At 39.4% G+C, this 26,206-nt stretch overlaps 1 long non-coding RNA gene across 2 annotated transcripts in view; it reads left to right on the plus strand.

The window, feature by feature from the left end:
• The window catches only part of LOC120099295 (uncharacterized), a 130,473-nt gene that overhangs the window by 5,294 nt on the left and 98,973 nt on the right, over positions 1-26,206 (plus strand). For both annotated transcript variants that reach the window (XR_010061352.1, XR_005498370.2), the window contains exons 2-3: positions 9,855-9,926; positions 10,507-10,594. This is a non-coding gene — a long non-coding RNA (uncharacterized LOC120099295). The remainder of the gene's footprint in view (positions 1-9,854; positions 9,927-10,506; positions 10,595-26,206) is intronic.

The raw sequence follows: 26,206 nt of genomic DNA on the forward strand, positions 1-26,206 counted from the left end.
TCAGAGTCTTGAAGTTCTTATTGTACAGATCTTTTACTTGCTTGGTCAAAGTCACACCAAGGTACTTTATATTATTTGGGTCTATTATGAAGGGTATCTTTTCCCTAATTTCTTTCTCGGCTTGTTTCTCTTTTGTGTAGAGGAAGGCTACTGATTTATTTGAGTTAATTTTATACCCAGCCACTTTGCTGAATTTGTTTATCAGCTTTAGTAGTTCTCTGGTGGAACTTTTGGGATCACTTAAATATACTATCATATCATCTGCAAATAGTGATATTTTGACTTCTTCTTTTCCAATCTGTATCCCCTTGATTTCCTTTTGTTGTCTGATTGCTCTGGCTAGAACTTCAAGAAATATATTGAGTAAGTAGGGAGAGAGTGGGCAGCCTTGTTTAATACCTGATTTTAGTGCGATTGCTTCAAGTTTCTCTCCATTTAGTTTAATGTTATCAACTAGTTTGCTGTATATAGCTTTTACTATGTTTAGGTATGGGCCTTGAATTCCTATTCTTTCCAAGACTTTTATCATGAAGGGGTGTTGAATTTTGTCAAATGCTTTCTCAGCATCTAATGAGATGATCACGTGGTTTTGTTCTTTCAGTTTGTTTATATAATGGATCACGTTGATGGTTTTCCGTATATTAAACCATCCCTGCATGCCTGGGATGAAGCCTTCTTGATCATGGTGGATGAATGTTTTGATGTGCTCTTGGATTCGGTTTGCCAGAATTTTATTGAGTATTTTTGCGTCGATATTCATAAGGGAAATTGGTCTGAAGTTCTCTTTCTTTGTTGGGTCTTTGTGTGGTTTAGGTATAAGAGTAATTGTGGCTTCATAGAAGGAATTCGGTAGTGCTCCATCTGTTTCAATTTTGTGGAATAGTTTGGATAATATTGGTATGAGGTCTTCTATGAAGGTCTGATAGAATTCTGCACTAAACCTGTCTGGACCTGGGCTCTTTTTGGTTGGGAGACCTTTAATGACTGCTTCTATTTCCTTAGGAATTATGGGGTTGTTTAACTGGTTTACCTGTTCCTGATTTAACTTCGGTAACTGGTATCTGTCTAGGAAATTGTCCGTTTCCTGTAGATTTTCAAGTTTTGTTGAATATAGGCTTTTATAGTAAGATCTGATGATTTTTTTAATTTCCTCTGAATCTGTAGTTATGTCTCCCTTTTCATTTCTGATTTTGTTAATTTGGACATACTCTCTGTGTCCTCTCATTAGTCTGGCTAAGGGTTTATCTATCGTGTTGATTTTCTCAAAGAACCAACTTTTGGTTCTGTTGATTCTTCTATGGTCCTTTTTGTTTCTAGTTGGTTGATTTCAGCTCTGAGTTTGATTATTTCCTGTCTTCTACTCCTCCTGCGTGTATTTGCTTCTTTCTGTTCTAGAGCTTTTAGGTGTGCTGTCAAGCTGGTGACATATGCTCTCTCCTCTTTCTTTCTGCAGGCACTCAGAGCTAGCACTTAGCACAGCTTTCATTGTGTCCCATAAGTTTGGGTATGTTGTACCTTCATTTTCATTAAATTCTAAGAAGTCTTTAATTTCTTTCTTTATTTCTTCTTGACCAGGTTATCGTTGAGTAGAGCATTTTTCAACTTCCACGTATATGTGTGCATTCTTCCCTTATTGTTATTGAAGACCAGCTTTAGGCCATGGTGGTCCGATAGCACACATGGGATTATTTCTATCTTTCTGTACCTGTTGAGGCCCGTTTTTTGACCAATTATATGGTCAATTTTGGAGAAAGTACCATGAGGAGCTGAGAAGAAGCTATATCCTTTTGCTTTAGGATAGAATGTTCTATAAATATCTGTTAAGTCCATTTGGTTCATGACTTCTCTTAGTCTGTCTACGTCTCTGTTTAATTTCTGTTTCCATGATCTGTCCATTGATGAGAGTGGGGTGTTGAAGTCTCCTACTATTATTGTGTGAGGTGCAATGTGTGATTGAGCTTTAGTAAGGTTTCTTTTACGTATGTAGGTGCCCTTGTATTTGGGGCATAGATATTTAGGATTGAGAGTACATCTTGGTGGATTTTTCCTTTGATGAATATGAAATGTCCTTCCTTTTTTTTTTTGATGACTTTTAGTTGAAAATTGATTTTATTTGATATTAGAATGGCTACTCCAGCTTGCTTCTTCCAACCATTTGCTTGGAAAGTTGTTTTCCAGACTTTCACTCTGAGGTAGTGTCTGTCTTTGTCTCTGAGGTGTGTTTCCTGTAGGCAGCAGAATGCAGGGTCTTCATTGCTTATCCAGTTTGTTAATCTATGTCTTTTTATTGGGGAGTTGAGACCATTGATGTTAAGAGATATTAAGGAATAGTGATTATTGCTTCCTGTTATATTCATATGTGGATGTGAGGTTATGTTTGTGTGCTTTTCTTCTCTTTGGTTTGTTGCCAAGACCATTAGTTTCTTGCTTTTTCTAGGGTGTAGCTTGCCTCCTTATGTTGGGCTTTACCATTTATTATCCTTTGTAGTGCTGGATTTGTAGAAAGATATTGTGTAAATTTGGTTTTGTCATGGAATATCTTGGTTTCTCCATGTATGTTAATTGAGAGTTTTGCAGGATACAGTAACCTGGGCTGGCATTTGTGTTCTCTTAGGGTCTGTATGACATCTGTCCAGGATCTTCTGGCTTTCATAGTCTCTGGTGAAAAGTCTGGTGTGATTCTGATAGGTCTGCCTTTATATGTTACTTGACCTTTTTCCCTTACTTCTTTTAGTATTCTTTCTTTGTTTTGTGTATTTGGTGTTTTGACACTTATGTGATGGCAGGAGTTTGTTTTTTTTTTTCTGGTTCTATCTATTTGGAGTTCTACAGGCTTCTTGTATGACTTATGAGTATCTCTTTTTTTAGGTTAGGGAAGTTTTCTTCTATGATTTTGTTGAAGATATTACTGGTCCTTTGAGCTGGGAGTCTTCACTCTCTTCTATACCTATTATCCTTAGGTTCAATCTTCTCATTGAGTCCTGGATTTCCTGTATGTTTTGGACCAGTAACTTTTTCCGCTTTACATTATCTTTGACAGTTGTGTTGATGATTTCTATGGAATCTTCTGCTCCTGAGATTCTCTCTTCCATCTCTTGTATTCTGTTGGTGATGCTTGTATCTATGGCTCCTTGTCTCTTCCTTGGCTTTCTATATCCAGGGTTGTTTCCATGTGTTCTTTCTTGATTGCTTCTATTTCCATTTTTAATTCCTCAATTGTTTGATTGTGTTTTCCTGGAATTCTTTCAGGGATTTTTGTGATTCCTCTCTGTAGGCTTCTATTTGTTTATTTATGTTTTCCTGTGTTTCTCTAGGGGAGTTCTTCACGTCTTTCTTGAAGTCCTCCAGCATCATGATCAAATATGATTTTGAAACTAGATCTTGCTTTTCTGGTGTGTTTGGATATTCCGTGTTTGCTTTGGTGGGAGAATTGGGCTCCGATGATGCCATGTAGTCTTGGTTTCTGTTGCTTGGGTTCCTGCGCTTGCCTCTCGCCATCAGATTATCTCTAGTGTTACTTTGTTCCGCTATTTCTGACAGTGGTTAGACTGTCCTATAAGCCTGTGTTTCAGGAGTGCTGTAGACCTGTTTTCCTGTTTTCTTTCAGCCAGTTATGGGGACAGAGTGTTCTGTTTTCGTGCGTGTAGTTTTTCCTATCTACAGGTCTTCAGCTGTTCCTGTAGGCCTGTGTCTTGAGTTCACCAGGCAGGTCGTTTGTAGCTGGAAGGTTTGTCTTACCTGTGGTCCCGAGGCTCAAGTTTGCTTGTGGGGTGTTGCTTATGAGGTCTCTGAGGGGGCAGCAACCAGGAAGATCTGTGCTGCCCTTTCCAGGAGCTTCTGTGCACCAGGGTTCCAGATGGCGTTTGGTGTTTTTCTCTGGAATCAGAGATGTGGGCAGAGTGTAGTCTCTTCTGGTTTCTCAGGCATGTCTACCTCTCTGAAGGTTTAGCTCTCCCTCCCACGGGATTTGGGTGCAGAGAACTGTTTATCTGGCCGGTCCCTTCAGGGTCTGGCGGTGTTTCATATGCAGCAGATTTGCTTCTCCTGTGCCCTTATCCAAGGGAACCCAGAGTCCGTATTTAATTTCCTCTTGGGCCAGGGATGTGGGCAGGGGTGGGCAGTGTTGGTGGTCTCTTCTGCTCTCCAGTCTAAGGAGTGCCCACCTGTCTCGGCGGTGAGCTCTCTCTCCCACGGTGTTTGGGAGCAGTGAGCTGGAGGCAGGGAGCGCGATATTGGGACTCCCGCTAAAAACCAGAAGTGTCCGGTCCTAGAGGAATTTTGCCTCTGTGTGTCCTGAGGCCACCAGTCAGGTCGCTTGCATTAGAAAAGTTGGTCTTACCTGTGGTCCTGAGGCTCAAGTTTGCTCGTGGGGTGTTGCTTATTGGCTCTCCGTGGGGTCCAAGTTAATGCCATATTGCAGTTGAGCCAAATTTTATTTTTAAATTGCTACCCAAGACTTACATTTCCTTTCAACTAAAATTGTCTTGTAGTTTGACTGAAATTGTAAAGAATGTCATCTTAAAACTAATGCATTCTTCCACAGACAACTTAGCAACTCATAGTCTTTGTTTATATCCTATCATCAGTAAAAAACAAATTTATTATTAGTGCGTATATGTAAGGACACACATGTCACGGTGCACATATGGAGATGAGAGGACTTGTTTGAGAGCTGAGGATCAAACCTAAGCTGCTAAGCTTGCACTGCAAATACCTTTACCCATGTAGTCACACCATTGGCCTATCATTTTGATTTGTGTGCACAGTGTCCTATGGTTATGAACAACGATGAAATATTGGCATTCTCCTCATAATAGTTAGGGAAATAATAACCTCAGGATACAACACAGTTTTCCTTTTCTCAGATGTGGTAATCAATTTTTTATATTGAAAGAAAAATTATACAGATTTAAGGTTTAAAAATATGAAGTTAAAAGAGTATGTTTCAAAATTCACAACCTCAGGACTAAACACTGTGAAATGCAAGTCCAGGCAGTCCCGCCCTGCTGCTAGAACTAACAGACCATAAAAGGAAAGGAATGCAGAACTGACCAGGAGTACCGAATCTGACTCACAGGCCACCTGGCAGGAAGAGATAAGCCCCCAGCCCCCGACATTCAGGACGCCCCAAACCTGCCAATGTGTGTAGCTATACCTTATTACCTCATCATGTGAAATAGCCAATCATATGTGAACATGTCTATGTGCCTCGTTTGAATCCACCAATCCCCGTAACTATGCATCTGCTTCTGTACGCCCGCTTCTGCTTCCCCAAACCCTATAAAAGCCCCATGCTGGAGCTGCTGGGTGAGCAAGTCCTCCGAAGAGACTGTGTGCCTGCAGGTACCTGTGTTTTCCAATAAACCCTCTTGCTGATTGCATCCGAGTGGACTCGACTCGGTCACTGGGCGCTTGGGACTCCTCCTGAGGGAAAGGTCCTCTCCGGAGGTCTTTCATTATTACTTAAATTTTTAGTTTGCATAAAAATAAGGAAAATAAAATATAATGCAAACACTAAATAAATATGAGTACTACTTTTGTTGGGATATCTCACTTTAGCTAAAGTTATTTAAAAGGGTTTAGTCCAAGGCAGAATGTCTATGTAGCAGAGCGATAGAATATGTGCTTGGCATGCAGAAGGCTCTGAGTTTCACCCTCACCACTACAATAAATAAGTAAATAAATAAATAAAACAGTAATAAAATAAAAAGGTGTATTTTGAGACATAGTGCATCCTATGTAGTAATAGGAAGACCTGATAGAGCATTAGCCTCTAGTGATTTCAAAATTATGAACTACTTAAACTTATCAATGTAGCATAGTTAACCAATATAAATTCAGACCTGTTTTCAAAGGCATTTTAATGACCAATATTAAATAAGCTAACTTATTCTTTCAGCCAATACTCTGTAATGCCCTTAGTCCAGGGGATGTTGACTATCTTAAAATTTCTATGGGGCATTTCCTGGGTGAATGAGGAATTGACATCTACTTCATCCACCTGCAGACTCTTCTATCTGTGTGTTGTTATTTAGTGAAGAAAATATTTAAGGACCCCACTCTCTTTTCACTGTCAGAGAAAGATGTTAAGTAACTAGGTGGGGGTGGGGGTAGTGGAAAGACGGCTCAGGAGGTAAAACTGCTTGTCATATAAACCTGAAGACCCAAGTACAATACCTGGAACCCATGTAAAACATTGAAGCATTGGGGGGTAAAGCTCCAGCATTTTTATATCAACATGGAAAGCAAAGTAGGTGAATCTGCGTTGAGCTTTGGCCTGTATTGTTTGCTATTGTGATGCTAAATTGAGTGACTTCTCATGTTAAAAAGTTTTTGTTGTGCAAACCTTGTTCCTAAATTTAAAACTATTTCTTAAATAAAACTGGCTACAGCCAATTACTGAAGGGATTAGAGGGGGTGGGTTTGGAGTGACCTGGTTGTAAGAGAGAGACAAGAAGAGGAGGAGGAAGCACAAGAGGGTATAGGGGAGCCACCATGAGGGGAGATGGACCATGAGGACATGGTCAGGAGAAACAGCAAGTATTTGGGGTACACCGCTGAAGAGGTAGCCAGACCATCAGTTAGAAGAGTAGATTAAGGGTTACCTCCCAGTAATCGTCAACGTCAAATAAAGTAACCACAGTTTTGAGTCGATTCTATTTTAAGCTAGTAAGGGATATGCTTAAATTGGTTGTATTACAACTCTGCCTGGAACTCCAGCTACCCTGGAAGGCTAAGCAGTAGATACAAGAGAAACCTTACCTTAGGGTGTAACCCAGTGGTAGAACACTTGCCTAGCATAGGTAAGGCCTTGGGATCCAGAGAGAGAGACAAAGAGAACTAGTTAAAATTTAGGTTTCTTTCATTATGTTAAGTGAAATAAGCCAGATTCAAAAAAAAAAAAAAGGTTTAGTTCAGGGCAGGTATAGCTTTGTGTTTTCTTTGTGCAGGACTTGACTAACATTATATATGCCTGTATTTGTATATATGTACTTGTAGATCACAAAATTAGCAAGAGAATCATGAGTGGGGAGAAAGAGATCTTAAGGGACTGAGAAACAGAGAAGGAATGGGATTCTGTGGCGCCCACCTTGTCCGGCAAGGAAGACGCAACACCATCGGATCCTTGTCAACAGCCTTTATTGCAGGACACCTTCATTGTTGATATGGGGACCACGAGCAGCAAATTCGCTCGCCTTATATACACAACAGTATGCTAATAGTCTCTCAGGGATTGGTGGGGCACGGGTCACCCCACTATCACCCCACTATCACCCCAATACTTGTCCTCCAGGGATTGGCGGAGAACGAATCACCCCACCAGCATGGTACCGCCCCCCTCATTAGCATATTACCGGCCAACTGACACCAGGTGCAAAACCTGCGCATGCACAGTACTATTATTTTACCACAAGAGGGCGCCGGATCATACAGCTGTCCTGACGAGGGGACAAGCCTGCGCGTGCGCAGTAAGTTGTTTACATTCAGACAGGGATGGCTGTCGGCGCCATCTTTGTTTTGCCGCGCCGCTCCCTACAGGATTCATGTACTAAGAAAGCCAGAGGGGAGATTAACTGAGGATAGAAAGGGAACCAGGTGAATAGGAGAAGAAGGAGGGGAATGGGAGGGAAATGAATGCAAACAAAGCATAATGACCTATCATAAAGATGGCATAATAAAACCCACTAATTTGTATGGCTATTCTAGGATGTCAACTTGATTTCATCTGGAATTAACTAAAACCCCAAAATAGGGGGCACAAATACAGAGAATTTCTGATGAATTTGAAGTAGGAAGGTCTAATTCTAATATGGATCTTTGAGGCAGAAAGATACCCCTTTAATCAAGATATTCTGAGCTTACCTCTAATCTAGGCCACATCTTCTGCTGGAAGTCTATATAAGGACAAGGAAGAAGGAAGCTTTTCTTTTTTCTTTTTTTTTTTTTTCTTTTTTTTTTTTTGGAGCTGGGGACCGAACCCAGGGCCTTGAGCTTGCTAGGCAAGTGCTCTACCACTGAGCTAAATCCCCAACCCGAAGCTTTTATTTTTTTGCCTGCTTGTTCTGCTCTTACTAGTAAGTCTATTCCTTCACAAGAATTACAGCCTAGTTTTCTGGGATTCCAACATACACTAAAGACAAATTAAGACATCTATCCTTGTGGAGTGAGCAACTACTAGAGTTTTAGAGTTCATATAAAACCATTGTTGGTTTAGCTGGACCACAGCCTATAACTTAGTTTATTATCCCCCCCCCCATACCCTATCCTTCCCTTAGAGAAGCCTAACTAATACAGATTTTGGTACCAGAAGGGGTTTTAGTAACAGAAGTATAAGGATGAATCTTTTAAATATGCAAAATAGACCAATATCTATAGTTACTGAAGCTTGGGAGTTTGATGAATACTAAAAGCTCATGGCATATACTATATTACAAACATAAGGGGATAAATATGTGTATCCTGATTTACCAATTGGAGGGGACAATGGATTTGTTGACTCTGTATATATAACTTTTGACAGCTTGTGGAAAAATAAGGAAAATGATTATGTTGGTTGGTTGCTCTTAGCATCTCTGGATAAATTAACATAGGAATGAGTTCCATGATAAAATTAACTAACTTCCAGCATCTCAGAAGATGGACATCAATTAACTTAGTGATAAAAACTGACCAGCTCCAGATGCACATAAACAATTTAAAGTTTCCTAAGTGTGCCTTGGAAGAACATCTCTTCAGCACATAAAGAGCTCAAGTTTCAGAAAATCAAACTGAAGCCCTCACTTCAAGTTTGGCTGAATTACAGCAATTCAAGTCCCAGCCTAGAGGGTGTCAGCAGTTAAAGGAAGGGCATTAATTGGTAAAGAATGGGATCTGAACCTGTGACGTAGGATGGGGAGGACCCTATTAAAGCTGAGAGCTTTGAAGCCTCAGATTCTCAAGGGTTTATCTCATTCGAGGAAGTTGTCTCTCTACTCTCAACCCCACACCTTAAAATATTGTCCTTTTGATCTTTGATTGAGGAAATTAATCTTTCATTGTCTGGTAACCCAGTAGTGATTTTTCTCTGAAATAAATGCCAAGCAAAACAATACTGATGTCCCTCAGGGCCTACCAGTAGTTACCTCTAGACCTGTAACCAAACTCAAGGCATAGCAGGCTCTTAGATGGGAGGTAGAAAGTGTATTCCATGAGGAGAGGAACTATACTATTAAAAAGACTGATGAGTTTGCTAATTCATTTAAGCAGAATTATGGGGTGAATATGTAGGTGAATAGATTTTAAGGGTGTGAGATAATGTTGGAAGAAATTTAAAACTGGATCATGATGAGTTTACTGATATGGGCTCTCTTGAGTGAAGAGTCTAGGTTTACTATAAAAGCTTACACAGTTTAAGAAAAAGGTGTCAAAAGTTTGTTCGAATGGTTGACTAAAGCATTTGTGAAAATATGGCATACTAAAAAAGAGTTGGAGATGCCTAATATCCTTTTGTTTAGTGTTGATAAAGAAGTTTTAAGGCTCAGGAAAATTGCAATGCTTGAGTGAGTACACTGTATAAAACCTAATCCAACTTCACTAAGTCTATAAGATGAAAAATTTTAAGAGGGAGCCAGCACATTTGATTCCTTTGTTGTTTCCTTTTCCTTGTGTTATACCTTAGGGTTGAAATTGCTGCCATTCAATTGGATAGATTAAATTTAAAAAATGGGTTTAATTGGGCTCTGAGGTAAGGGGCCAGATGATAGCACTGAATCACCAAAGACAAGGTGATTGTAGCTTTTATAATCAACAGCATAGAAAAAGTAATGTTTATAATAGTCTGCCCCATAATGGTCTGTGGCCCTTTCTGCCCTCAGAGATCATTGGCTGACATCGGTCCACAAAGGAAAAGGGAGCAGAGACAACTGACAGAGATGTTTGGAAGCCCTGTGAGTATGGTGAATGATAGAACCGGGACCAGCTGTGGGGAGACACATCAACTTACTTGGAGTGATTCAAGGCATATAATTTTGGGAACTGGAAGTAGGAACATCCAGGATGGGCAAAGGTCACAAGCTGAAGGCTTAGGGTACTGAAAGACCTCATTAGCATTGGGAAGCATTTCAAGAATCTCAGGTGCTAGCTGAATGGGTTCTTATCAGGAGAAAGAAAGTTGAACCTGTAATCTACCAAAGGCTATGTTCTGTAGGTAGAGGTGAGTAAGTTTTTTTTTTTTTTTAAACTCCCCTGATAAGGTCAGAAAAGGGAAACCCTGCTGATGAAGAGAGTCCTTCATTATGCGCCAAGCTCAGAAGGCTATCTGGACTTTGACCTTAATTAACAGGGCAACAATGGTCAGTGCACATGTGGTGGTTTGAGTAAAAATGGGCCCCACATACTCATAGAGAGTGGCACTGTTAGGAGTTGTAACCTTGCTAGACTATGTCTGGCTTTGTTGGAGGAGGTATGTCACTAGGGACAGAGCTTTACAGTTTCAGAAGCTCAAACCAATTCACTTTCTACTTTCAGATCCAGATGTAGATCTCCTCTAGCACCATGCCTGCCTGCCTGCCACCATGCTTCTTGCTATGAGGATAATAAACTAAACCTCTGAACTGTAAGTCAGCCCCAATAACTGTTTTTCTTTATAAGAGTTGCCATGGCCATGGTATCTCTTTACAGCAATACAACCCCTAAGAAAACAGGCCAAATGAATTTTATAATGGCATGACTCATATGGACTTTTGGTACTGGCTAATCAATCAAAAAATTCCTGGTGTTTCCAGACATGAAATAGATAAGAAGCCTATTGTATTTTTGTTTGACCTGTTTAAGCAGAAAACTTCTCAAACAAATGAAAGAAAGGTGACATTGGATCTTGGCAAAAGAGAGCCTTGGCTGATTAATAAATTTCCAGAGTTGAGCTAGTTTGCAGACTCAGAATCTTTTGAATGAGGAGAACAGGTTTCTTTGAGGAAAGACCTTAAAAAAATACCTAAAAGTTTTATTTTTATCCTTTCTCCAGTCCTTTCTCAAAAGGACCTACAACCTTTTACAAGGATAACTATACAATGGGGGAAAGTTGATTGTGAATCTGAATCTGGGAGATCTCAAAAAACATTGTGATCCTCCAGTTAAAGTAGGGGCTTATGGAGGTTAGGTGATTAATAGAGTTTTGGCTGAATTCTGATTCACAGTAGGTTTAGTGGGTCCTGAACTAATTTCCCTAGCCCCATAATGTAAAACTGGGATAGATATACTAAGAAGTTGGCAGAATTCCCACATTGATTCCCTGACCTGTGGAGTGAGGGCTATTATGATTGGAAAGGCTAAATGGAAGCCTTTAGAGTTGGTTGCCTCTCCCAAGGAAAACTTTGAGTCAAAAACATTATCACATCCCTGGAGGAATAGCAGAAACTAGTGCTACCATAAGGAACTGGAAAGAGCAGGGGTGGTGGTTCCCAACACATCTCCCTTTAACTCTCCTATCTGGCCAGTGAAGAAGACAGATGGAACACGGAGAATGACAATTGACTATCTAAAACTAAACCAGGTAGTGATTGTCGCTGCTGTACAAGATATAGTGTACTTACTTGAGCATATTAACACATCTCTTAGTACATGGTAAGTATTGATCTAGTAAATGCCTTTTTCTTGGTACCCGTCTGTAAGGACTACAAGAAGCAATTTGCTTTCAGTTGTCAAGGTCAGCCGTATACCTTTATAGTTTTGCCTCAAGGATATATTAATTCCCCTGCTCTGTGTCATAACTTAGTAAGAAAGGATCTTGATCAGTTGTTTCTTCCACAAAATATCACATCCATGCACTATATTGATGACATGTTGATTGGACCAACTGAGTAGGAGGTAGCAACCACTTTGTACTCATTAGTAACACATATGCATATCATGGGATGATGTAATTATGATCTGGTTAAATATATAATGTTTGTGATTGTATGTGGGATAGCTATTGTTTAGGTGTTACTATGACCTGGCTATTGTTTTCATGGAGAAATTAAGAGTGACATAAGGAGGTATGATTTTGTGTCAGGTTGACTTGTGATACTTGCTCTTGGTTGTCAACTTGACTACATCTGGAATTATCAGAGACTCAAAAATAAAGGACACATCTGTGAGGGATTTCTGATTAACTTGAATCGAGAAGATCTAACTCAGATCTTTTTTTTTTTTAAGATTTATTCATTTATTATATATAAGCACACTGTAGCTGTCTTCAGATACACCAGAAGAGGGCATCGGATCTCTTTACAGATGGTTGTGAGCCACCATGTGGTTGCTGGGAATTGAACTCAGGACCTCTGGAAGAGCAGTTGGGTGCTCTTAACCACTGAGCCATCTCTCCAGCCCCTAACTCAGATCTCTGAAGTAGGAAGACACACCTTTAATTCAGATCTTTAATCCAGATCTGGACCACACCTCCTGCTGGAGGTCTGTATTGGGACACGGAAGAAGGAAGCATTTGCTTTTGCCTCTTTGCCCTCAACTTGCTAGCAAGTCCATTCCTTTTTTTTGGATTTTTTAAATTTATATTTTAAATGTTGTCCCCTTTCCTGGTTACCTGTCCAGAAACCTTCTATCCTCTCTCCCCATCCCCTGCTTCTATGAGGGTACTCCCTCACCCACACATCTGCTCCCTTCCCCCTCCCTGCCCTGACATTTCCCTAAACTGGGGTATATGGCCTTCATAGAACCAAGGGCTTCTCCTCCTATTGAAGCCCAACAAGGCCATCCTCTGCTATATATGTGGATGGAGCCATAAATCCATCCCTGTGTTCTCTTGGGATGGCGGTTTAGTCCCTGGGAGCTCTGGGGGTCTGGTTGGTTTATATTTTTGTTCTTCTTATGGGGTTCAAAACCCCTTCAGCTCGTTCAGTCCTTTCTCTAACTCCTCCATTAGGGACTTTGTTCTCAGTTCAGTGGTTGGCTGTAGGCATCCACCTCTGTATTTGTCAGGCTCTGGCAGAGCCTCTCAGGAGACAGCTTTATCAAGCTCCTGTCAGCTTACACTTCTTGGTATCAGCAATATTGTTTGGATTTGGTGACGGTATATGGGATGGATTGCCAGAAGTGGTAGTATCTGGATGGCCATTTCTTCAGTCTCTGCTCCAAACTTTGTCTCCATATATCCTCCTGTGACTATTTTTGTTTCCCTTTCTAAGAAGGTCTGAAGCATACACTCTTTGGTCTTCCTTCTTCTTGAGCTTCCTGTGGTTTGTGAATTGTATCTTGGGTATTCCAAGCTTTTGAGCTAATATCTGCTTACCACTAATGAGTGCATACAATGTGTGCTTTTTTGTGACTGGGTTAACTCATTCAGGAGGATATTTTCTACTTCAATCCATTTGCCTAAGAAATTCTTTAGGTCATTATTTTTAATAGCTGAGTAGTACTCCATAGGGTAAATGTACCATGTTTTCTGTATCCATTTCTCTGTTGAAGGACATCTGGGTTCTTTCCAGCTTCTGGCTATTAAAAATAAGGCTGCTATGAACATAGTGGAGCATGTGTCCTTGTATGTTGGAGTATCTTTTGGGTGTATGCCCAGGAGTATATCTGGGTCCTCAGGTAGTTCAATGTCCAATTTTCTGAGGGACCTCCAGACTGATTTCCAGAGTGGTTGTACAAGCTTGCAAATCCACCAACAATGGAGGAGTGTTCCTCTTTCTCCACATCCTCCCCAGCATCTGTTGTCACCTGAGTTCTTGATCTTAGCCATTCTGACTGGTGTGAGATGGAATCTCAGGGTTGTTTTGATTTGCATTTCCTGAGGACATAAGGTTGTTGAACATTGCTTTAGGTGCTTCTCAGCCATTCAGCATTCCTCAGCTGTGAATTCTTTGTTTAGCTCTGTACCACATTTTAATAGGGTTATTTGATTCTCTGGAGTCTAACTTCTTGTTTTTTATATATATTGGATATTAGCCTTCTATTGGATGGAGAATTGATAAGATCTTTTCCCAATTTGTTGGTTGCCGTTTTGTCCTAATGACAGTGTGCTTTGCCTTAGAGAAGGTTTGCAATTATATGAGGTCCCATTTATCGATTATTGATCTTAGAGCATAAGCCATTCCCACAGAAGTTTTTTTATTTTTTTTATTGTTGAGGATAGTTTTTGCTATCCTGGGTTTTTTCTTATTCCAAATGAATTTCCAAATTGGTCTTTCTAACTCTATGAAGAATTGAGTTGGAATTTTGATGGGGATTGCATTGAATCCAGAGATTGCTTTTGGCAAGATGGCCATTTTTACAATATTAATCCTGCCAACCCATGAGCATGGGAGATCTTTCCATCTTCTGAAATCTTCTTCAATTTCTTTCTTCAGATACTTGAAACTCTTGTCATAGAGTTCATTCACTTGCTTGCTTAAAATCACACCAAGGTGTTTTATATTATTTGTGACTATTATGAAGGGTGCTGTTTCCCTAATTTCTTTCTCAACCTGTTTATCCTTTGTGTAGAGGAAATCTACTGATTTATTTGAGTTCAATTATATCCAGCCACTTTGCTGAAGTTGTTTATCTGCTGTAGGAGTTCTCTTGTGGAATTTTTGGGATCACTTAAGTATACTATGATATCATTTGCAAATAATGATATTCTTCTTCCTTTCAAATTTGTATTCCTTTTACCTCCTTTTATTGTGTGATTGATCTGGCTAGGATTTCGAGTAATATATTGAATAGGGAGAAAGAGAGTGGGCAGACTTTTCTAGTCACTGATTTTAGTGGGATTGCTTCAAGTTTCTCTCCATTTAGTTTAATGTTGGCTACTGGTTTACTGTATATTGCTTTTACTATGTTTAGGTATGGGCATTGACTTCCTGATCTTTCCAAGACTTTAAACATGAAGGGGTGTTGAATTTTGTCAAATGCTTTCTCAGAATCTAATGAAATGATTATGTGGGGTTTTTTTGAGTTTGTTTACATATTGGATTATATTGACGGATTTCCATATATTGAACCCATCCTTGCATCCCTGGCATGAACCCTACTTGATCATGATGGATGATTGTTTTGATATGTTCTTGGATTTGGTTTGTGAGAATTTCATTGAGTATTTTTGCATCGATATTACTGAGGGAAATCAGCTTTAAGTTCTCTTTCTTTTTTTCTGTCTTTGTGTGGTTTAGGCATAAAGCATAAATTGTGGTTTCAGAGAAAGAATTGGATACTGTTCTTTCTCTTTCTATTTTGTAGAATACTTTGGACAGTATTGGTATCAGGTTTTCTATGAAGGTCTAATAGAATTCTACACTAAACCCAACTGGTCCTGGGCTTTTTTTGGTTGGGAGACTCTTAATAACTGCTTCTATTTCTTTAGGAGTTGTGGGACTGTTTAGATGATTTATCTGATCCTGATTTAATTTTGGTACCTTATATCTGTCTAGAAAATTCCTCATTTCATCCAGATTTTCCAGTTTTATTGAGTATAGGTCTTTGTAGTAGGATTTGAAGATTTTTTGAATTTCCTCAGTTTCTGTTGTGTCTCCCATTTCATTTCTGATTTTGTTAATTTGGATACTATCTCTGTGACCTCTGGTTAGTCTGGCTAAGGGTTTATCTATCTTGTTGATTTTCTCAAAGAACCAATTCCTGGTTTTGTTGATTCTTTGTATAGTCCTTTTCGTTTATACTTGGTTGATTTCAGACCTGAGTTTGATTATTTCCTGCCTTCTACTCCTCTTGGGTTTATTTATTTCTTTGTGTTTTAGAACTTTTAGGTAAAGCTGCTGACATATGCTCTCTCTCTCTCTTTTTTTTTTATTTTCACAGATTAATATGATTCTTTAATTTTTTCCTTTTTTCCCCCTCCATCTTTATTAACTTGGATATTTCTTATTTACATATCAATTGTTATTCCCTTTCCCGGTTTCCAGGCCAACATCGCCCAACCACTCCCCCTCCCCTTCTCTATGGGTGTTCCTCTGCCCATCCTACCCCCATTACCACCCTCCCCCAACTATCATGTTCACTGGGGGTTCAGTCTTAGCAGGACCCAGGTCTTCCCCTTTCACTGGTGCTCTTCCTAGGCTATTCATTGCTACCTATGCGGTTGGAGGCCAGGGTCAGTCCATGTATAGTCTTTGGGTAGTGCCTTAATCCCTGGAAGATCTGATTGGTTGGCATTGTTGTTCATATTGGACCTCAAGCCCCTTCAAGCTCTTTCAGCCCTTTCTCTGATTCCTTCAACGGAGATCCCATTCTCAGTTCAGTGGTTTACTGTTGGCATTCGCCTGTGTATTTGCCGTATTCTGTCTGTGTCTCTCAGGAGAGATCTACATCCAGTTCCTGATGGCCTGCACTTCTTTGCTTCATCCATCTTATCTAATTGGGTGGCTGTATATGTATGGGCCACATGTGGGGCAGGCTCTGAATGGGTGTTCCTTCAGTCTTTGTTCTAAACTTTGCCTCCCTCTTCCCTCCCAAGTGTATTTTTTTTTCTGTGTGACAAGTTTTCAAAGTAGTCTATTTCTCTTTCAAAGGGCATGAAAAATATGATGAAGTCTCCTCACATAAATGCTCTTTATTTGTTTGGGAGACTTGGCCTCTTAATTTTACTTCTTATTGCCATGATTACTTACATATCAGCAGAAAATATAAAAAAATTGAAAAACAAATATATTTACATAAAATTATTTAGGTGTATATTAACAGTATAGTCAGTAGCAACATAGCTAAGCATTGAATGTTTGCTGTGAGTCAGCTGCTATAGTTCATTTCACCTTCCCAAATACTGACTAGAAGCAGGTATTATTACTATTATTATTTTAGATAGGACAAATCTTAAATAAAAAAAAAAGAAAAACTTCTTTCACCACTAACTTTCTCAGTTGCCAATCAGTCCTCGCTCACTGATTTTTTTCCTTCAAATGTGAACCCATCTTCTTATTATTACTACTATTACTTCCTCTTGCTTTTTATTTGTAGTAAAATAAGAATAAAAAAGACTTTTCTTTTATGAATTCAAGTGTTTCAAATAGTAACAAAATTGGTAGAGTTCAGTAAAAGTTTGAGAAGGGAAAGATCTGTTGTGTTATATATAGTTTTGAATTGTATTCATTGACAATATTTTAAAGCCATAAAGAGGCATTACTACTGTCTGTACCTCCTAGATATATGTCACTGAATAGTTTGCAAAATTTAGAATATTAATATGCTATTGAACCCTGTAGAAATAAATTTTATATTATAATCACCATCCTTAAGAAACTTGTATAAAAAAGATTTGCACATTACAATATTCATATACAGTATAGTAGTGTATAAGAAAATAATTAGAAATAATAAATCACTTCTATAATTCAAATTATATTTACATGAAGAAAGAACTGTTTATAGTTTATTTCAGACTTGGTGAAGCATAGACATAAGGTTTATGCAGACATAACCATTCCAAGTCCTTTTAAGAATTATTTAAAAAGATATCACAAATATTCCTGGGTATGAAGTGTTTTTGTCTGAATCATAAAATCTGATAAGAACAAATATAGTTAAAAACATTTGATATATATATATATATATATATATTTCTATATATACATACTGCCTTTCCACTCTATATTCATTTGGTTTTTGTTTTGTTTTGTTTTTTTCAATATATATATATATATATATACATATTTTTATCTTTATTAACTTGAGTATTTCTTATTTACATTTCGATTGTTATTTCCCTTCCTGGTTTCCCGGCCAACATCCCACTAAACCCTACCCCTCCCCTTCTATATAGGTGCTCCCTTCCCCATTCTCACCCATTACCACCCTCCCCCAACAACCAAGTCCACTGGGGGTTCAGTCTTGGCAGGACCAAGGGCTTCCCCTTCCACTGGTGCTCTTACTAGGCTATTCATTGCTACCTATGAGGTTGGAGCCCAGGGTCAGTCCATGTATAGTCTTTAGGTAGTGACTTAGTTCCTAGAAGCTCTGGTTGCTTGGCATTGTTGTCCATATGGGGTCTCGAGCCCCTTCAAGCTCTTCCAGTCCTTTCTCTGACTCCTTCAACGGGGGTCCTGTTCTCAGTTCAGTGGTTTCCTGCTGGCATTCGCCTATGTATTTGCTGTGTTCTGGCTGTGTCTCTCAGGAGAGAACTACATCCGGTTCCTGAGAGCCTGCACTTCTTTGCTTCATCCATCTTATCTAATTGGGTGGCTGTATATGTATGGGCCACATGTGGGGCAGGCTCTCAATGGGTGTTCCTTCTGCCTCTGTTCTAAACTTTGACTCCCTATTCCCTGCTAAGGGTATTCTTGTTCATCTTTTAAAGAAGGAATGAAGCATTCGCATTTTGGTTATCCTTCTTGACATTCAAGTGTTCTGTGCATCTAGGATAATGTGAACATTTGGGCTAATATCCACTTATCAATGAGTGCATACCATGTGTGTTTTTCTGTGATTGGGTTAGCTCACTCAGGATGATATTTTCCAGTCCCATTCATTTGCCTATGAATTTCATAAAGTCATTGTATTTGATAGCTGAGTAATATTCCATTGTGTAGATGTACCACATTTTCTGTATACATTCCTTTGTTGAAGGGCATCTGGGTTCTTTCCAGCTTCTGGCTATTATAAATGAGGCTGCTATGAACATAGTGGAGCATGTGTCTTTGTTATATGTTGGGGCATCTTTTGGGTATATGCCCAAGAGAGGTATCGCTGGGTCCTCAAGTAGTTCAATGTCCAATTTTCTGAGGAACCTCCAGACTGATTTCCAGAATGGTTGTACCAGTGTGCAATGCCACCAAGAATGGAGGAGTGTTCCTCTTTCTCCACATCCTCGCCAGCATGTGCTGTCATCTGAGTTTTTCATCTTAGCCATTCTGACTGGTTTGAGGTGGAATCTCAGGGTTGTTTTGATTTGCATTTCCCTTATGGCTAAAGATGTTGAACATTTCTTTAGGTTTTTCTCAGCCATTCGACATTCCTCAGCTGTAAATTCTTTGTTTAGCACTGTACCCCATTTTTAATAGGGTTATTTATCTCCCTGCAGTCTAACTTCATGAGTTCTTTGTATATTTTGGATAAAAGCCCTCTATCAGTTGTAGGATTGGTAAAGATCTTTTCCCAATCTGTTGGTTGCTGTTTTGTCCATAGGTGTGTGGGTTCATTTCTGGGTCTTCAATTCTATTCCACTGTTCTCTCTGTACCAATACCATGCAGTTTTTATCACTATTGCTCTGTAACACTGCCTGAGTTCAGGAAGAGTGATTTCCCTGGAAGTCCTTTTATTGTTGAGGATAGTTTTAGCTAACCTGCGTTTTTTTGTTATTCCAGATGAATTTGCAAATTGTTCTGCCTAACTCTATGAAGAATTGGGTGGGAATTTTGATGGGCATTGCATTGAATCTGTAGATCGCTTTTGGTAAAATGGCCAATTTTACTATATTAATTCTGCCAATCCATGAGCATGTGAGATCTTTCCATCTTCTGAGGTATTCTTCAATTTCTTTCTTCAGATCTTTCATTTGCTTGGTTAAAGTCACAATGAGGTATTTTATATTATTTGGTACTATTACGAAAGGTGTAGGCGGGGCAGACCCTTCTGGTTGCTGCCCTCACAGAGAGGTGAAAGCAGCCTCTCAGGAGCAACTTTAGGCCTGGGACCAGAGGTAAGACCAACTTTCAGCTCCAAGTGTCCTACCTGGTGGATTCAGGACACACAGAGGCAAGATTCCTCTGGAACTGGACACTTCTGGTTTTTAGCTGGAGCTGGAACCTTGCTGATCCTGGCCCACAGTTCCCTGCTCCCAAACCCTGTGGGAGAGAGAGCTCACTGCGTGGACAGGTGGGCACTCCTGAGACTGCAGATCAGGGGAGACCACCAATACTGCCCACCCTTGCCCACATCCCTGAGCCAAGAGAAAACTGTACAGGGCCTCTGGGAACAGGATGATAGGGGCACTCAAGTGGCAGGTCCCCTGCGGTCCAGACACCGCCCAGATCTGAAGGGGCCTGGTCAACAGCTCCCTGTACCCAAATCCGGTGGGAGAAAGAGAGCTAAACCTTCAGAGGGGCGGACACACCTGGGAAGCCAGAAGAGACTATACTGTGCCCACATTTCTGACTGTAGAGGAAAACACCTAACCCCATCTGGGACCACTGTGCACAGGGGCCGAGAAAAGGAGGGGCAGGCAATTCTGGTTGCTGCCCTCATGGAGAGGTGAAACACAGCCCCCAGCACCATCTTTGGGCCTGGGACCAGAGGTAAGACCATCTTTTCTGCTCCAAGTGACTTGCCTGGTGGACTTGGGACACAAGCCACAGGAATATCTGAATACAAGTAAACAGGAAAGACTACACACCTGAAAGCAGAACACTCTATTTTCATAACTGGCTGAAAAAAAAAAAACAGGAAAACAGGTCTACAGCACTTCTGACACACAGGCCTATAGGACGGACTAGCCACTGTAAGAAATAGCAGAACAAGGTAACACCAGAGACAACCTCATGGCAAGAGGCAGGCGCACGAATCCAAGAAACAGAAACCAAGACTACATGGCATCATCGGAGACCAATTTTCCGACCAAAGCAAACAATGAATATCCAAACACACCAGAAAAGCAAGATCTTGATTTTAAATCACACTTGATCCTGATGATGGAGGACTTCAAGAACGATATAAAGAACTCCCTTAGAGAAACACAGGAAAACATAAATAAACAAGTAGAAGCCTATAGAGAGGAATCACAAAAATCCTTGAAAGAATTACAGGAAAACACAATAAAACAGGTGAAGGATTTAAAAATTGAAATAGAACCAATAAAGAGAGCACAAAGGGAGACAACCCTGGATATAGAAAACCCAAAGGAAGAGACAAGGAGCCGTAGATACAGGCATCACAAACAGAGTACAAGAAAGAGAAGACAGAATCTCAGGTGCAGAAGACTCCATAGAAATCATCGACACAACTGTCAAAGATAATATAAAGCAGAAAAAGCTACTGTCTCAAAACATACAGGAAATCCAGGACTCAATGAGAAGATCAAACCTAACGATAATAAATATAGAAGAGAGGGAAGACTCCCAGCTCAAAGGACCAAAAAAATATCTTCAACAAAATCATAGAAGAAAACTTCCCTAAAGAAAGAGATGCTCATAAACATACAAGAAGCCTATAGAACTCCAAATAGATTGGACCAGAAAAGAAACTCCTCCCAACACATAATAATGAAAACACAAAATGCACAAAACAAAGAAAGAATATTAAAAGCAGTTGGGGAAAAAGGTCAAGTAACATATAAAGGCAGACCTATCAGAATTACACTAGACTTCTCACTAGAGACTATGAAAGGCAGAAGATCCTAGACAGATGTCATACAGACCTTAAGAGAACACAAATGCCAGCCCAGGTTACTGTATCCAGCAAAACTCTCAATTAACATAGATGGAGAAACCAAGATATTCCATGACAAAACCAAATTTACAGAATATTTTTCTACAAATCCAGCCCTACAAAGGATAATAAATGGTAAAGCCCAACATAAGGAGGCAAGCTGCACCCTAGAAAAAGCAAGAAACTAATCATCTTGGCAACAAAACAAAGAGAAGAAAATCACACAAACATGATCTCACATCCAAATACGAATATAACAGGAAGCAACAATCACTATTCCTTAATATATCTCAACATCAATGGACTGAATTCCCAAATAAGAGACACAGATTAACAAACTGGATACACAATGAGGACCCAGCATTCTGCTGCCTACAGGAAACACACCTCAGAGACAAAGACAGACACTACCTCAGAGAGAATGCTGGAAAACAACTTTCCAAGCAAATGGTCTGGAGAAGCAAGCTAGAGTAGCCATTCTAATATCGAATAAAATTGATTTTAAACCAAAAGTCATCAAGAAAGATAAGGAAAGTCCCTTCATATTCATCAAAAATCCACCAAGATGAACACTCAATCCTAAATATCTATGCTACAAATAAAAGGGCACCTACATACATAAAAGAAATCTTACTAAAGCTCAAAGCACACATTGCACCTCACACCATATTAGTAGGAGATTGCAACACCCCACTCTCATCAATGGACAGATTATGGAAACAGAAATTAAACAGAGACACAATGAAAGCTGTACTAAGAGGAAAACTCATAGCTCTGAGTGCCTGCAGAAAGAAAAAGGAGAGAGCATATATCAGCAGCTTGACAGCACACCTAAAAGCTCTAGAACAAAAAGAAGCAAATACACACAGGAGGAGTAGAAGGCAGGAAATAATCAAACTCAGAACTGAAATCAACCAAGTAGAAACAAAAAGGACTATACAAAGAATCAACAGAACCAATAGCTGGTTCTTTGAGAAAATCAACAAGGTAGATAAACCCTTAGACAGACTAACTAGCGGACCCAGAGTGTGTATCAAAATTAACAAAACAAATGAAAAGGGAGACATACAGAATCAGAGGAAATTCAAAAAAACATCAGATCCTACTACAAAAGCCTATATTCAAAACAGTTGAAACTGTGGAGGGAACAGACAATTTCCTAGACAGATACCAGGTACCAATGTTAAATCAGGAACAGATCAACCATTTAAACAACCCCATTACAACTAAAGAAATAGAAGCAGTCATTAAAAGTCTCCCAACCAAAAAGAACCCAGGTCCAGTGCAGAATTCAGTGCAGAATTCTATCAGACCTTCATAGAAGACCTCATACCAATACTATCCAAATTATTCCACAAAATTGAAAAAGATGGAGTGCTACTGAATTTCTTCTATGAAGCCACAATTACACTTATAGCTATACCACACAAAGACCCAACAAACAAAGAGAACTTCACACCAATTTCCCTTATGAATATTGTTGCAAAAATACTAAATAAAATTCTTGCAAACCGAATCTAAGAGCACATCAAAACAAACATCCATCATGATCAAGTAGGCTTCATCCCAGGCATGCAGGGATGGCTTAATATATGGAAAACCATCAACATAATCCACTATACAAACAAACCAAAAGATAAAAACCACAGGATCATTTCATTAGATGCTGAGAAATCATTTGACAAAATTGAACACCCCTTCATGATAAAAGGCCTGGAAAGAATAGGAATTCAAGGCCTATACCTAACACAGTAAAAGCCATATACAGCAAACCAGTAGCTAATATTAAACTAAATGGAGAGATAGTTGAAGCAATCCCACTAAAATCAGGGACTAGATAAGGCTGCCCACTCTCTCTCTTCTCATTCAATATACCTTTTGAAGTTCTAGCCAGAGCAATCAGACAACAAAAGGAGATCAAAGGGATACAGACTGGAAAAGAAGAAGTCAAAATATCACTATTCACAGGTGATATTATAGTATATTTAAATGATCCCAAAAGATCCACCAGAGAACTACTATACCTAAAACACACCTTCAGCAAAGTAGCTGGGTATAAAATTAACTCAAATAAATCAGTAGCCTACCTCTACACAAAACAGAAACAAGCCGAGAAAAAAATTAGGAAAACGACACCCTTCATAATAGTCCCAAATGATATAAAATACCTTGGTGTGACTGTAACCAAGCAAGTGAAAGATCTGTATGATAAGAAATTCAAGCCTCTGCAGAAAGAGATTGAAGATCTCAGAAGATGGAAAGTTCTCCCATGCTCATGGATTGGCAGGATTAATATAGTAAAATTCGCCATTTTACCAAAAGTGATCTACAGATTCAATGCAATGCCCATCAAAATTACTACCCCATTCTTCATAGAGATAGGCAGAACAATTTGCAAATTCATCTGGAATAACAAAAAACCCAGGATAGCTAAAACTATCCTTAACAATAAAAGGACTTCTGGGGGAATCACTATCCTTGAACTGAAGCAGTATTACAGAGCAATAGTGATAAAAAACTGCATGGTATTGTTACAGAGACAGAGAGAGCAGTGAAATAGAATTGAAGACCCAGAAATGAACCCACACACCTAAGGTCACTTGATCTTTGACAAAAGAGCCAAAACCAGTCAATGGAAAAAAGATAGCATTTTCAGCAAATGGTGCTTGTTCAACTGGAGGTCAGCATGTAGAAGAATGAAGATCGATCCATGCTTATCAACCTGTACAATGTCCAAGCAGATCAAGGACCTCCACATCAAACCAGATACACTAAAATGAATAGAAGAAAAAGTGGGGAAGCATCTCGAACACATGGGCACTGGAGAAAATTTTCTGAACAAAAAACCACCAATGGCTTATGCTCTAATATCAAGAATCAACAAATGTGATCTCACAAAACTGCAAAGCTTCTGTAAGGCAAAGGACACTGTTGTTAGGACAAAACAGCAACCAACAGATTGGGAAAAGATCTTTACTAATCCTACAACTGATAGAGGGCTTATATCAAAAATATACAAAGAACTCATGAAGTTAGACTGCAGGGAGCAAATAACCCTATTAAAAATGGGGTTCATTCTCTATTCCCTGCCAAGGGTATTCTTGTTCCCCTTTTAAAGAAGGAGTGAAGCATTCACATTTTGATCATCCGTCTTGAGTTTCATTTGTTCTAGGCATCTAGGGTAATTCAAGCATTTGGGCGAATAGCCACTTATCGATGAGTGCATACCATGTGTGTTTTTCTGTGATTGGGTTACCTCACTCAGGATGATATTTTCCAGTTCCAACTATTTGCCTACGAATTTCATAAAGTCATTGTTTTTGATAGCTGAGTAATATTCCATTGTGTAGATGTATACCACATTTTCTGTATCCATTCTTCTGTTGAAGGGCATCTGGGTTCTTTCCAGCTTCTGGCTATTATAAATAAGGCTGCTATGAACATAGTGGAGCACGTGTCTTTTTTATATGTTGGGGCATCTTTTGGGTATATGCCCAAGAGAGGTATAGCTGGATCCTCAGGCAGTTCAATGTCCAATTTTCTGAGGAACCTCCAGACTGATTTCCAGAATGGTTTTACCAGTCTGCAATTCCACCAACAATGGAGAAGTGTTCCTCTTTCTCTACATCCTCGCCAGCATTTGCTGTCACCTGAGTTTTTGATCTTAGCCATTCTGACTGGTGTGAGGTGAAATCTCAGGGTTGTTTTGATTTGCATTTCCCTTATGACTAAAGACATTGAACATTTCTTTAGGTGTTTCTCAGCCATTCGACATTCCTCAGCTGTGAATTCTTTGTTTAGCTCTGAACCCCATTTTTTAATAGGGTTATTTGTCTCCCTGCGGCCTAACTTCTTGAGTTCTTTGTATATTTTGGATATAAGGCCTCTATCTGTTGTAGGATTGGTAAAGATCTTTTCCCAATCTGTTGGTTGCCGTTTTGTCCTAACCACAGTGTCCTTTGCCTTACAGAAGCTTTGCAGGTTTATAAGATCCCATTTGTCGATTCTTGATCTTAGAGCATAAGCCACTGGTGTTTGTTTAGGAAATTTTTTCCAGTGCCCATGTGTTCCAGATGCTTCCCTAGTTTTTCTTCTATTAGTTTGAGTGTATCTGGTTTGATGTGGAGGTCCTTTATCCACTTGGACTTAAGCTTTGTACAGGGTGATAAGCATGGATCAATCTGCATTCTTCTACATGTTGACCTCCAGTTGAACCAGCACCATTTGCTGAAAATGCTATCTTTTTTCCATTGGATGGTTTTGGCTCCTTTGTCAAAAATCAAGTGCCCATAGGTGTGTGGGTTCATTTCTGGGTCTTCAATTCTGTTCCATTGGTCTATCTGTCTGTCTGTGTACCAATACCATGCAGTTTTTATCACTATTGCTCTGTAATACTGCTTGAGTTCAGGGATAGTGATTTCCCCCTGAAGTCCTTTTATTGTTGAGGATAGTTTTAGCTATCCTGGGTTTTTTGTTATTCCAGATGAATTTGCAAATTGTTCTGTCTAACTCTTTGAAGAATTGGATTGGTATTTTGATGGCGATTGCATTGAATCTGTAGATCGTTTTGGTAGAATGGCCATTTTTACTATATTAATCCTGCCAATCCATGAGCATGGGAGATCTTTCCATCTTCTGAGGTCTTCTTCAATTTCTTTCTACAGAGTCTTGAAGTTCTTATTGGACAGATCTTTTACTTGCTTGGTTAAAGTCACACCGAGCTACTTTATATTATTTGGATCTATTATGAAGGGTGTCGTGTCCTTAATTTCTTTCTCGGCTTGTTGCTCTTTTGTGTAGAGGAAGGCTACTGATTTATTTGAGTTAATTTTATACCCAGCCACTTTGTTGAAGTTGTTTATCAGCCTTAGTAGTTCT

Source organism: Rattus norvegicus, chromosome X (genome assembly GCF_036323735.1).
Source record: "Rattus norvegicus strain BN/NHsdMcwi chromosome X, GRCr8, whole genome shotgun sequence".
NCBI lineage: Eukaryota > Metazoa > Chordata > Mammalia > Rodentia > Muridae > Rattus > Rattus norvegicus.